The sequence below is a fragment of the Hydra viridissima genome, unplaced genomic scaffold (assembly GCF_058129835.1).
Source record: "Hydra viridissima isolate aposymbiotic clone 2 unplaced genomic scaffold, HvirCarnegie_v1 scaffold_3, whole genome shotgun sequence".
Lineage (NCBI taxonomy): Eukaryota > Metazoa > Cnidaria > Hydrozoa > Anthoathecata > Hydridae > Hydra > Hydra viridissima.
In genome coordinates, this window is record NW_028324302.1 from 20,809,037 (window position 1) to 20,822,197 (window position 13,161).

Below are 13,161 nucleotides of genomic sequence, written 5' to 3' on the forward strand. Positions count from 1 at the left end.
ACAAAAAAGGAAGAGAGTACATGCAAAATGTGGAGAACTCCTTACAAATGAGAAAGTCAAACAACGGCTACTGGAGGAATAAAAAGTCAGAGAGGAAAAAAACCAAGTTAAGAAAAAATGTACAAAAAAAACTATTACCTCTACTAAAACATCAAAAAAATATCCAAAAAGATCTAAGAAGTACCTAAAATAGCACGAATATTACCCTAAAGGAGCAGTGATCAGAAAAATAATTATTTTTTATAAAACACTTTATGAAAACATTATTATTTCTGTTTTAAATCATCATTATTTTACTTTTATTGGTCCGAGTTTTTAATTTTTATTGTTGTGCTGTGTATGTATGCACTTTCTTTTTCAATAAAAGTATTTTAAGACTACTTTTTAAAATAAAACCTTGTACCTATGCTATAAAAAAGGTGCGTTCATATAGAATATATGTGAGATTTTTCATAAGCAGCAGTAATTTAAAGCAGAACTACCAATATTTTATATAGACCCACATTACCACACTACAAGGGGTAATGTGGGTCTAAATAGGCATCTTCAAATAAAGGCTCACCAGACTTATTGATAATATTTTAAGTAATAGTTTTTTGTTAAATTTGTTTATGAGGATATGTTTATGAATTGTTTCATATTATAGAAGGAAAAAAATATTTTTTTTGCTGTTATAATTATGATTAATGGATAATCATTAAAAACCTAATTTGTTAGGAAAGCAAGTTATTAAATTGATGAATCTATGTTTACGTCATTGTTTATGAAATAGTTGTGATATGGATTATTATCATTTTTGAGCGATGCGAAACTGTTGCATGCATTGATTTTTCTATACTTAGAAATTCATTCTTTGATGAATTTTATCTTATCTTCATTTTATCTTAAATTTTAACTATTCCATTCATGGCTTTGCATCTATTAAGTTGCGCTTATCCATGCTAAGTGTCGAAATACGTTACTAATGATTAGTGGTTCCGTATTTTTTTTTAATAGTTATGCATTTTATTTTAAATTTTTTTATGACATAATGTTAAGGAAATTGTTTTACGACTACAAACCTCCGAAAATTGCTTTAAAAATGCTATTCTCTAATGATTGCTAACAAATCACTTTCGAAGGTGTAACGATTAGCATTTTTATCATTACTACAACTTTTTGACATCGCTTCGTAAACACAATTCATTTTGCTTGGAAACATAAGGATTTACTTAGTCTTTCTAAAAAACTTCTTTTCATTTTACATTATTGTAAACAAACCCTGTATCAATGTATTGGGAGTGATTGTCCGTGTGATAAATGCTGCATAGTCTAAAGTGGTCATAAAATAAATTTAGACCAATTAGTATTGGGTATGTTAGTCACGAAACCACTAATCCAGATATTCTTTTGGGTCAATTTTGGGCAGTAACAATTTGGGTACTTTTGAGATAAAATGAATGCCTTCTTTTCTGCAATTTTTCTCTTGTTTTTTATTGATTGTTGTGGTTTTGTAGTCAAATTTTACCCTAAACTATCTTATGTCCATTTGGTTAAACTTGGTTTAGAAATATCTTTTAAGTTTCGAAGAATCCTAGTCTGTTCTATTGTACATATGCGAATGTTTATAGTAACTTAAAAACTTTATTTCAGATCAATATGCAGTGTGGGTACCTCGGGAGTTATAAGTACTTTTGAGAACTTTTTTGGTTTATTTGAAAGATTTTGTTTTGCAGGTAAACATGCATGAGAATGGCAGTCTTGGCAGATCAATTTTTTTCACAGTGGCCCTAATCCTTATTTGGCCAATGTGGTTGTGGGGACAACTTTTAAATGCTATAATTGGCAACTTGAATTTTAGTTTCTGGAAGTTTTGTTTCCTCTTTTAAATGTTGGTGTAAACTTGTCTATCCGGTCTTTATTTGTAATCTTTTGCGTTTGTTTCAACAGAATCCTTGTTCGTGCCCGCGCTTCCCATCTCTGTTTTATAGCAGGGGTGACAGGGGCGGTTTTGAACTAAAAGTTAATTTTTTTTTTTGCGGCATGCGATTTTCTCAAAATCTTGTGTTAATTTCAAATGAGAAGCACAACTAAACGCACAGGTAAAAATGAAAATGTAAACCTTAGATGCAAAATCAGTTTTTAAATAACTTTTTACATATAAAGGTCCAGCAAAATCTACACCAACAGCTTCAAACGAAAACATAAAACGTTTACACGATAATCAGGTAAGTCAGGAGTTGGGGGAGGTAGCATTATTCTTCTATTAATCTTCTTGCAAAAAACACACTTATGCCAGTTTTCCAGTTTTTCTTCCTTTAATTATCCAAAACCTTGTTCTAACTTGACTTAATGGCATTTCAATGCCATGATGCATGACACGATCATGGGCGTCGCGAATAATGAACACCATAAAATAGTTATATATTCCGTAACGTAAAATAATCGGATAATTTTCATTATAACTTAGTTTCGAATTTCCAAACCGTCCTTTTAACGCAGTATGTTTTGTTTGTCAGTGAACAACTTCAGGGAATGACTTAGCTTCTCGTAGTTATCTTGATTTCATAATTAAAATGTTCAATTGATAACCATAAATTAAATGCATCATCATATTCATCAGGTGTTGATATGTTTTCTTTAATTAGTCGATTCTTCTATTTAATTGTTTTTATCAAATTACTTGCGAATCTATTCACATACCCAATTACCATTATAAGTCTGCTCAATGAAATATACTTCTTAATGACTATCAGAACACCAATATTTCGACTACTCACAGCCTTCACCATATTTACAGTACTCAGACTCTCATTTACCCTATCTACACCCTTCGACTCAATCAGAACTTCATCCATATTCAAACTATTCTCACCATCAAACAATCCTATATCAATCTCATCCTTACATAAAAATGTAGGTCCAGATAACCAACTATCAATCAATTTCCTAAAACAAAACATATAAATTGGAATATCTGCTGGATTCTCTAATCCTGCTGCATGCCTCCATTTCTTCCCTCAATCTTTCCTAATTACAACTACACAACTTTCCACCCAAGGTTTGCAAGTTTTCACCTTCCATTTAATCCAATGTAAAGCCACTTTAGAATCTGTCCAACAACTTACATTACAAATAATTAGTCGATTTTCTATTTATCATTTCACTTCTCCTTTGCTCAACAGTAAACACCCCAACAGTTCTGAACTAGGAACAGACAACTCTTTTAATGGTTAGGGTAAGGGTTAGGGTTAGGGTTAGGGTTAGAGTTTAGGGGCTCACGAGGGGCGTCCTTCGATTGCAAAGTGCCGCTGGGTTCACGTGTCTAGTCGTCTCGTTGCAACGACCTGGAGGAGTTTTCTGATAGGTCTTGGACTTTGGGCTCTGCAGTCTATTGTAATCACGGTCTCTGCAGTTAGAAAATCATTAAGCAGGCGTTTGTGAGCTTTAACAATCCTCCCTTTGAGTTTAAAGCAAACTTTTCCCCAAAAGCCACTCGAGAATGTGGTATCCCCGGAGCTTTGTTACGGTAACAACCCTGTCGCTTGCCGTCTTCTTTCTTTCCGCAGCGTTGCAAACGGATCGGCCGGTTTCTTAGGTTACGAAAAAACGTCTGATCTCTCAACTCGAACGCTTGACCTTCTGTGATTTGTGGAGTTAGTGCAAGGGGGCGCATCTGGCCGTCGTAATTTTCTTCGATGACTTCTTGCAAATTTCGTGACTTGGCTTTAAAAGCTCCAGGGTCGATGATAACCTTCGACCTTAAAATCGATTTTAGCCTTCGGTGTGGCTCTGAACCACTTTTGCGGTGATAAAGCTTGCACGGAATCTACAGTCGTATTTAGCCGACAGACGCTGGCAACGCAGACACAGAATGACTCTTTGGCAGCGCAAACCGAGCGTTTAGCAAATTTGTCGCACTTCACGTCAATGCAGACGATCTGCTTGACAAATCAAACTAAGTTTCTTGTTCCAACAGTTGGTTTCTAGACGTTGGACGAGTGTACAGTTGTTTTGCGTCGAAAGCCGACCGGTGGCCGGATGCGACTCTTCTTTTCACTCGAAAATCCGAACCTGGTTATAGTGAGTACTTTATCAAGAGTTATGAAATAACCATATTCCTAACACTAACCCAAACCGTTAGGATTAGGGTTAGTGTTAGGGTTATGCTTATTTCATAACTCTTGATAAAGTACTCTCTTTAACCTTTTAATTCGGTATATTTTATTAGTTGTTTATCGGGCGCCATAGAAAATCTTGAGGATGGAAATATATTCTAAAAATGTATACTGAAATATATTTCAAAATATTTTCTTAAAAACACGTGCAAATTTACGCCTTTTAAAAATCCTCCCTTATTTAAACTATTATAAAGATATTTTGAAAAAAAAAATTAAATAAACCTGTCTGAAATATACCTAAGTAAGAACAGCCAGTTTTGATAAAAATCCCGTAAATTGGCAGGGTTTATGGTACTAGATTAGTTTATCATTTCATAAGCATGAAGGTTTAAGTGATATTGATCAATTTAATTGTCTAAAAAATATTTGTCTGCCCAAGCATTGGCTTCTATTTCATGACTTTTTATATAGTTCTAAAAATTATAAAGAGGCAATTGAAATCATGACTAACAGATACAGGAATTCACAAGTTTTAGTTTCAGCATAAATGGATTCTTTATTAAAAATAAAGAAAATTAAAAATTTTAATGATCTAGAAGAACTAAGAAAATTTTATAATGATATAGAGAGCTGTGTACGTAATCTTAGATCCCTAAAAATAGAAACAACAACTTACGGCTGTTTGTTAATTCCAATCCTTAAGGAGAAACTGCCAGATGAACTTTTGATTTTGATTTCTAGAAAAGTTTCAGAAGAGTTGTGGACTTTAGATAGTCTTTTAAAATATTATAATTAAGAATTATAAGCTAAGGAGTGTGAAATATTTTTTAAAATTAAGTTATGAAAAAAATGAATATAAAAACTCGAAACATGGTTATTTCAACAAAAATGCACAGCAAAATTATTCTCATAATTGTAGAAACAAAAATAACTTTACAGCATCAGGTTTTTATACACAATATAAAAGTGCACCAGAACAAAGAATTTTGTAATGTGAATATTGTTTAGAAAACCATAAGCCTTCTGATTGTTTAAAGGTTACTAATTTAGACCCAAGAATTGAAACTTTTGAGTCTAAATTAGTAACCTTTAAACAATTAGAAAGAGATTTTTCATCCGTTTAAAATTAGGTCATATTTCAAACTTTTGTCATTCTAACTATTCATGTTTTCAATGGGAAACGTCACATTTCTCTTTAATAAGAAGCAAATCCAAACAAGTGCAACTCTTGTCGGTGTATCTGATAGCATTTTATTACAGACAGCAAATGCTAAGTTATTTAATTCAGAGAGTGAGTGTGGATTATTCAGAATATCATTTAATAGCGGAAGTCACAGGTCTTATGCTACCAAAGATGTATATGAAAGATTGAAATTAAAAACAATAAGGTAGGAAGCTAAAATAATAAAAACACTTGGTCAATTTAACAATACCAGCGTTAAAAAGCTCGATGTTGTTCAACTTAAAGCAAAGCATAGATATGCTGATTTGTATGTGTATGTCGAGACTCTGTGTGTGCCAGTTATTTGTAGCTGTTTACAGAGGCAAGAGATATCTCAAGCGTGTAAAAATTACTCACATATTCCAAAGTCAATTCTAGCCAATTATGATGAGGGTTCCAAAGATTTTCCTATTGACTTATTGGTAGGGTGTGATTTGTACCATAAGTTTACGACAGGTAAAGTTATAAGAGGGGTTGAAGGCTGTCCTATAATTTCTTCCTCTGTACTAGGATGGGTATTAAATAGCCCAATGCCTTCTGTAAAAAATGTTAATAAGAAAGTAGTTATGAACTTACGCGTTAATACTAATTTGATTGGGAATGTGGAAGATGTGCGAAGTGAGGTAATTAAACTAAGGAGTGATTTATAAAAATTTTGGGGTGTAAAGAAAATAGAATCTACTGACAATTGTGTGATACATAAATTCGAAAACGATGTTATGCATAATGCGGAAATTATGTAACTAAGTTTCCTTTTAAACCAGATCATAACTGTTTACCAGATAACTTTAAAATTTGTGAGATTAGACTGATAAGGTTAAAGAGGAAAGTGAATGGTAAGATATAGTTTAGTGATTACAACGCCATTTTTAAAGAATACGAGATGAATGCATTTTTTGAAAGAGTTCCTGACAAAAATCACTAAGGAATCAGGAAAAGCCCATTACCCAGCACACAGACCAGTTGTAAGAAAAGATAAAGAAAGCACTAAGACAAGAGCAGTATTTGATGTTTCCTGTTCTAACAATGGATTATTCTTGAATGATTGTCTTTATTCAGGGCAAAATCTATTATCCAAAATATTTGACGTACTTCTGGGATTCTGATTAAATTATATTGCCATATTAGCAGATATTAAACAAACTTTCTTTAATGTAGAAATTTATGGTGAGCAAAAAGATTATTTAACACTTCTCTGATATAAAAATATTGATGCAAAACAGGACACAAAATTGATTGTTTATAGATGTTTAGGAGTAGTATTTGAACTGAATAGTAGTCCCTTATTAACCCTTTTCCCGTTTGTGTTGCATATTTGCAACAAATGATTTTCTGATAAATGTTTTGGTTGTAAAGCTTATCCACAACATTAGGTGTTTTGATATATGTATTTTATATCTTTCGTTTTTTATTTTGACGAAAATAACCACAATTACATTTTCTTTTGAATAATGGCAGCTCAAGAGAAGTTTTTCCTTTGGTAGTTTGATCATAATGTGCCGGAAAAAGGGTTAATAAATGGAACCATAAGTCGTCACATGAAATGATCTAATGGCAAGATTTTAAAAAGAATCGTTAAAAGATTTATATGTTGATGATGTCAGATCTGGAACTGAAAGTATAATGAAGAATAAAGAGTTTTATAAAAAGTCAAAAACAATTATGTCTGAAGGTACTTTTAATTTAAGGAAATGGAAAACAAACAGTCAAGAAGTACAAAATTATTTTAATTTTAATGAAAAAATAATAAGAAATAAGGAAAATAAAAATTCTATAACCAATCTTGATGACAGTACGTACTTAGAAACAGAATTAGGTAAAAGTGAATATGATTATAAAAAAAATATAGGCGTTGAATCGGGCTCAAAAATGATAAATTTATTTTCCATTTTAATGAGTTTATAAAAATGTCACGTAAACGTATAACAACTAAAAGGAATATCTTAAAAGTTTCGGCATCAATTTACGATCCATTAGGCATTGTTTCACCTATAACACCCAGACTAAATATAATTTTTCAAATTTTGAGTAGAGATAAAACGGAGTGGGATGTGCGTGTGAGTGGAGAGATTGAGTTTAAGTGGAAAGAAATGTTGAAAAATGTTGAGTAGCTGAATGTTTTAAGAGTAAAGAGATTGGCGTCTGTTAGAGTAGAGAAGAGAATAATTTTGGCAAAGTTGAATGGATTTTGTGACAGTTCAAGAGAAATATAGTGTACAGTTGTTTATCTTAGAATTAAGACGAGTGTTTATATGAAAGTATTTTTTTTGGCAGCGAAAACAAAGGTAGCGCCATTAAAAGAGTTGTCTGTTCCTAGTTCAGAACTGTTGGGGTGTTTACTGTTGAGCAAAGGAGAAGTGAAATGATAAATAGAAAATCGACTAATTATTTGTAATGTAAGTTGTTGGACAGATTCTAAAGTGGCTTTACATTGGATTAAATGGAAGGTGAAAACTTGCAAACCTTGGGTGGAAAGTTGTGTAGTTGTAATTAGGAAAGATTGAGGGAAGAAATGGAGGCATGCAGCAGGATTAGAGAATCCAGCAGATATTCCAATTTATATGTTTTGTTTTAGGAAATTGATTGATAGTTGGTTATCTGGACCTACATTTTTATGTAAGGATGAGATTGATATAGGATTGTTTGATGGTGAGAATAGTTTGAATATGGATGAAGTTCTGATTGAGTCGAAGGGTGTAGATAGGGTAAATGAGAGTCTGAGTACTGTAAATATGGTGAAGGCTGTGAGTAGTCGAAATATTGGTGTTCTGATAGTCATTAAGAAGTATATTTCATTGAGCAGACTTATAATGGTAATTGGGTATGTGAATAGATTCGCAAGTAATTTGATAAAAACAATTAAATAGAAGAATCGACTAATTAAAGAAAACATATCAACACCTGATGAATATGATGATGCATTTAATTTATGGTTATCAATTGAACATTTTAATTATGAAATCAAGATAACTACGAGAAGCTAAGTCATTCCCTGAAGTTGTTCACTGACAAACAAAACATACTGCGTTAAAAGGACGGTTTGGAAATTCGAAACTAAGTTATAATGAAAATTATCCGATTATTTTACGTTACGGAATATATAACTATTTTATGGTGTTCATTATTCGCGACGCCCATGATCGTGTCATGCATCATGGCATTGAAATGCCATTAAGTCAAGTTAGAACAAGGTTTTGGATAATTAAAGGAAGAAAAACTGGAAAACTGGCATAAGTGTGTTTTTTGCAAGAAGATTAATAGAAGAATAATGCTACCTCCCCCAACTCCTGACTTACCTGATTATCGTGTAAACGTTTTATGTTTTCGTTTGAAGCTGTTGGTGTAGATTTTGCTGGACCTTTATATGTAAAAAGTTATTTAAAAACTGATTTTGCATCTAAGGTTTACATTTTCATTTTTACCTGTGCGTTTAGTTGTGCTTCTCATTTGAAATTAACACAAGATTTTGAGAAAATCGCATGCCGCAAAAAAAAAAATTAACTTTTAGTTCAAAACCGCCCCTGTCACCCCTGCTATAAAACAGAGATGGGAAGCGCGGGCACGAACAAGGATTCTGTTGAAACAAACGCAAAAGATTACAAATAAAGACCGGATAGACAAGTTTACACCAACATTTAAAAGAGGAAACAAAACTTCCAGAAACTAAAATTCAAGTTGCCAATTATAGCATTTAAAAGTTGTCCCCACAACCACATTGGCCAAATAAGGATTAGGGCCACTGTGAAAAAAATTGATCTGCCAAGACTGCCATTCTCATGCATGTTTACCTGCAAAACAAAATCTTTCAAATAAACCAAAAAAGTTCTCAAAAGTACTTATAACTCCCGAGGTACCCACACTGCATATTGATCTGAAATAAAGTTTTTAAGTTACTATAAACATTCGCATATGTACAATAGAACAGACTAGGATTCTTCGAAACTTAAAAGATATTTCTAAACCAAGTTTAACCAAATGGACATAAGATAGTTTAGGGTAAAATTTGACTACAAAACCACAACAATCAATAAAAAACAAGAGAAAAATTGCAGAAAAGAAGGCATTCATTTTATCTCAAAAGTACCCAAATTGTTACTGCCCAAAATTGACCCAAAAGAATATCTGGATTAGTGGTTTCGTGACTAACATACCCAATACTAATTGGTCTAAATTTATTTTATGACCACTTTAGACTATGCAGCATTTATCACACGGACAATCACTCCCAATACATTGATACAGGGTTTGTTTACAATAATGTAAAATGAAAAGAAGTTTTTTAGAAAGACTAAGTAAATCCTTATGTTTCCAAGCAAAATGAATTGTGTTTACGAAGCGATGTCAAAAAGTTGTAGTAATGATAAAAATGCTAATCGTTACACCTTCGAAAGTGATTTGTTAGCAATCATTAGAGAATAGCATTTTTAAAGCAATTTTCGGAGGTTTGTAGTCGTAAAACAATTTCCTTAACATTATGTCATAAAAAAATTTAAAATAAAATGCATAACTATTAAAAAAAAATACGGAACCACTAATCATTAGTAACGTATTTCGACACTTAGCATGGATAAGCGCAACTTAATAGATGCAAAGCCATGAATGGAATAGTTAAAATTTAAGATAAAATGAAGATAAGATAAAATTCATCAAAGAATGAATTTCTAAGTATAGAAAAATCAATGCATGCAACAGTTTCGCATCGCTCAAAAATGATAATAATCCATATCACAACTATTTCATAAACAATGACGTAAACATAGATTCATCAATTTAATAACTTGCTTTCCTAACAAATTAGGTTTTTAATGATTATCCATTAATCATAATTATAACAGCAAAAAAAATATTTTTTTCCTTCTATAATATGAAACAATTCATAAACATATCCTCATAAACAAATTTAACAAAAAACTATTACTTAAAATATTATCAATAAGTCTGGTGAGCCTTTATTTGAAGATGCCTATTTAGACCCACATTACCCCTTGTAGTGTGGTAATGTGGGTCTATATAAAATATTGGTAGTTCTGCTTTAAATTACTGCTGCTTATGAAAAATCTCACATATATTCTATATGAACGCACCTTTTTTATAGCATAGGTACAAGGTTTTATTTTAAAAAGTAGTCTTAAAATACTTTTATTGAAAAAGAAAGTGCATACATACACAGCACAACAATAAAAATTAAAAACTCGGACCAATAAAAGTAAAATAATGATGATTTAAAACAGAAATAATAATGTTTTCATAAAGTGTTTTATAAAAAATAATTATTTTTCTGATCACTGCTCCTTTAGGGTAATATTCGTGCTATTTTAGGTACTTCTTAGATCTTTTTGGATATTTTTTTGATGTTTTAGTAGAGGTAATAGTTTTTTTTGTACATTTTTTCTTAACTTGGTTTTTTTCCTCTCTGACTTTTTATTCCTCCAGTAGCCGTTGTTTGACTTTCTCATTTGTAAGGAGTTCTCCACATTTTGCATGTACTCTCTTCCTTTTTTGTTTTTGTTGTTCTATTATTACTGCTGTTACTGCAGATACTTAAGACATATGATTGACCTTAAAGCTTCTCGCATAGGTGATCTTGGAGTTTGTAATCTTGGAGATTTAGGGCTATAAGGTTTAGGTACTTGATTTAGAAAGTCAATGCTTGTTATTTTTCTTTCCATCTTTTCTTTACTTAATGGTGAGATACCTGTATCACGAAATCCTGTTATAGCAATTGCTGGAGAGAATCTCTGACACAGTTGTTTCAATAACCCTGTAAAAGCTGTCTTATCAATATTTTTGTGTTGTGTTTCTCTTCCAAACCGCTTTAACATTTTTCTCCACTCATTCTTTAATGGTCCAAAGATAGCCACATCTAACGGTTGTAATGCGTGTGAGCAATTTGGCTGAAGACAAACAATTTGGGTGTGGTTGTCCGTGGCCGCTTTTATAGTACCATATGTTAAATGACTGCCATGACCATCATAAAACAAGAGTGTTTTTTCTTGATTTTTGTCAACAAATGGTATGAAGTGCTCTACAAACCTAAACAAAGAATATATTTACTTCTATTGCACCATTTGTACCATCTTCAAGAACAACAAAGGCTATTCAGTGTAAATACATTAATAAAAAAAGTTGAAAGAAAAAAATGAAAATTATAAAATTCAAGTAAAATACCAGTTTTCAAATAGAAAGTCTTGCATCTCTCCACTTGCTGTTGCTCCAAAAGCACATCCTGGTGGTCCATTTTCTATCCATTTAGAACACAGAAAACCTTCTCCCTTAAAAACAACAAATGGTGGAAAATATCTTCCATCTGCAGACACACAGAGCAGCACAGAGTACATGGCTTTACCAGAAGAAGCAGCCAGTTCATAAGCATCTTTACTTTTTGGATGTATAAATACTCTCTTCGTTAAGTGATTTGTAGAGAGCCCAGTCTCGTCAAGGTTGTAAATACTACTTGGTACAATATTATTATTATAAATTACATCATAAAATAGTAAAAAATTTATCTACAACTTCACGTGTTAAACTTTTAGCTCTTAAAAATGTTAGTATTTCAGGTTTGCGTAATTGAAGTTTATCAACATGACGCTTCTAAAAAGAAACTATCCAATCTTTCCCAGAAGTTCCATTTTTAAAAGAAGTTCTCATCCTCATCGTTGTGCAAATTTGGGCAACTAAATTACAAATCTCAAGAGAATCTAATGGAAGACCATATCTTTGACAATATAATATTTTATTTGACCTTTTTTGACGTAGGAGAACGTATTCTTTCATACAAATAAATACACGCTCCTTAATATAAACTTCAAGGATATAAACTTCAAACATAAGAGTTTAATAGTACTAAAGAAATATTACCACAAATATAGTTAGGTCTGATGAAACTAATTGGCTTATAATGTTACTAACAACAACTTCGATAATTTAATTACATATCATAATATTATACATACATAGACCAACTTTACCCCACCTGATTATATTTCAAACTTTAAACAAACCATGTGCGTTAGTGTCCTAAAGGTACACTATCCTTAAAATAAAGTAATTTAACTTTCAAAACAACCATTTTTCATACGATTATGCCTTATTTGAATATATTTTCTCTGATGTTTAAAAACGGAGAAAAAAATGACTTTGCTGATGTATCTAGCATTTTAGTTAATAAAGTGTCGTTTCTAACAGCATAACTAGGTTATATTTTAAAATTAATAAACCTAATACGTTATAACAAAGTGGTAAAAATTACCACTTTATACCTAAAGCCATTATCAATATAACATATAAATGTGAATTAGACTCAGATTACTCCGTAGGCTCCATTACCCCACCAAACCCTATTACTTGATTTTTCTTTTAGAACTTTGTATGCGTCCTATATCATAATTATGCATGTCGTATATACAAAACTGGCCAGGTTGCAAACCAAAGATATGATAAACACATAACAAACCATAACCACCTTCATTGAAACATAGCACTGCTTTTGATTTCATTTTTCTGCTAGTTGAAACAATTATGAGTAAAAAAATTTGGTTTTGTTCAATAATGAGAACTTAACCTCATTTGCATTACATCTATCCAGTAAATTTATGGAAATACCGTGGTTGTGATGCTTGGTAATATGTCTTTAAGTCAAAACAAGAAACTCTATAAGCTATAAAGTTAATTTCTATACTGAATGAACAGAAATATAGATAGGAAGTAAAATAAATTCAGGTATCACCCTGGTTGCTAAGACCCTTGCTATGGAACTAGAAAATTTTAAACATTTCAAATACTAAATTAGACTAATTTAGATACTGGTTAATCTAACTTTGATCTTGTTTTCAGAATCAG

At 31.7% G+C, this 13,161-nt stretch overlaps 1 pseudogene; it reads right to left on the reverse strand.

The window, feature by feature from the left end:
* Window positions 1–10,850: 10,850 nt before the first annotated feature.
* On the reverse strand, window positions 10,851–12,818 carry LOC149891401 (uncharacterized; annotated as a pseudogene).
* Window positions 12,819–13,161: the final 343 nt, after the last annotated feature.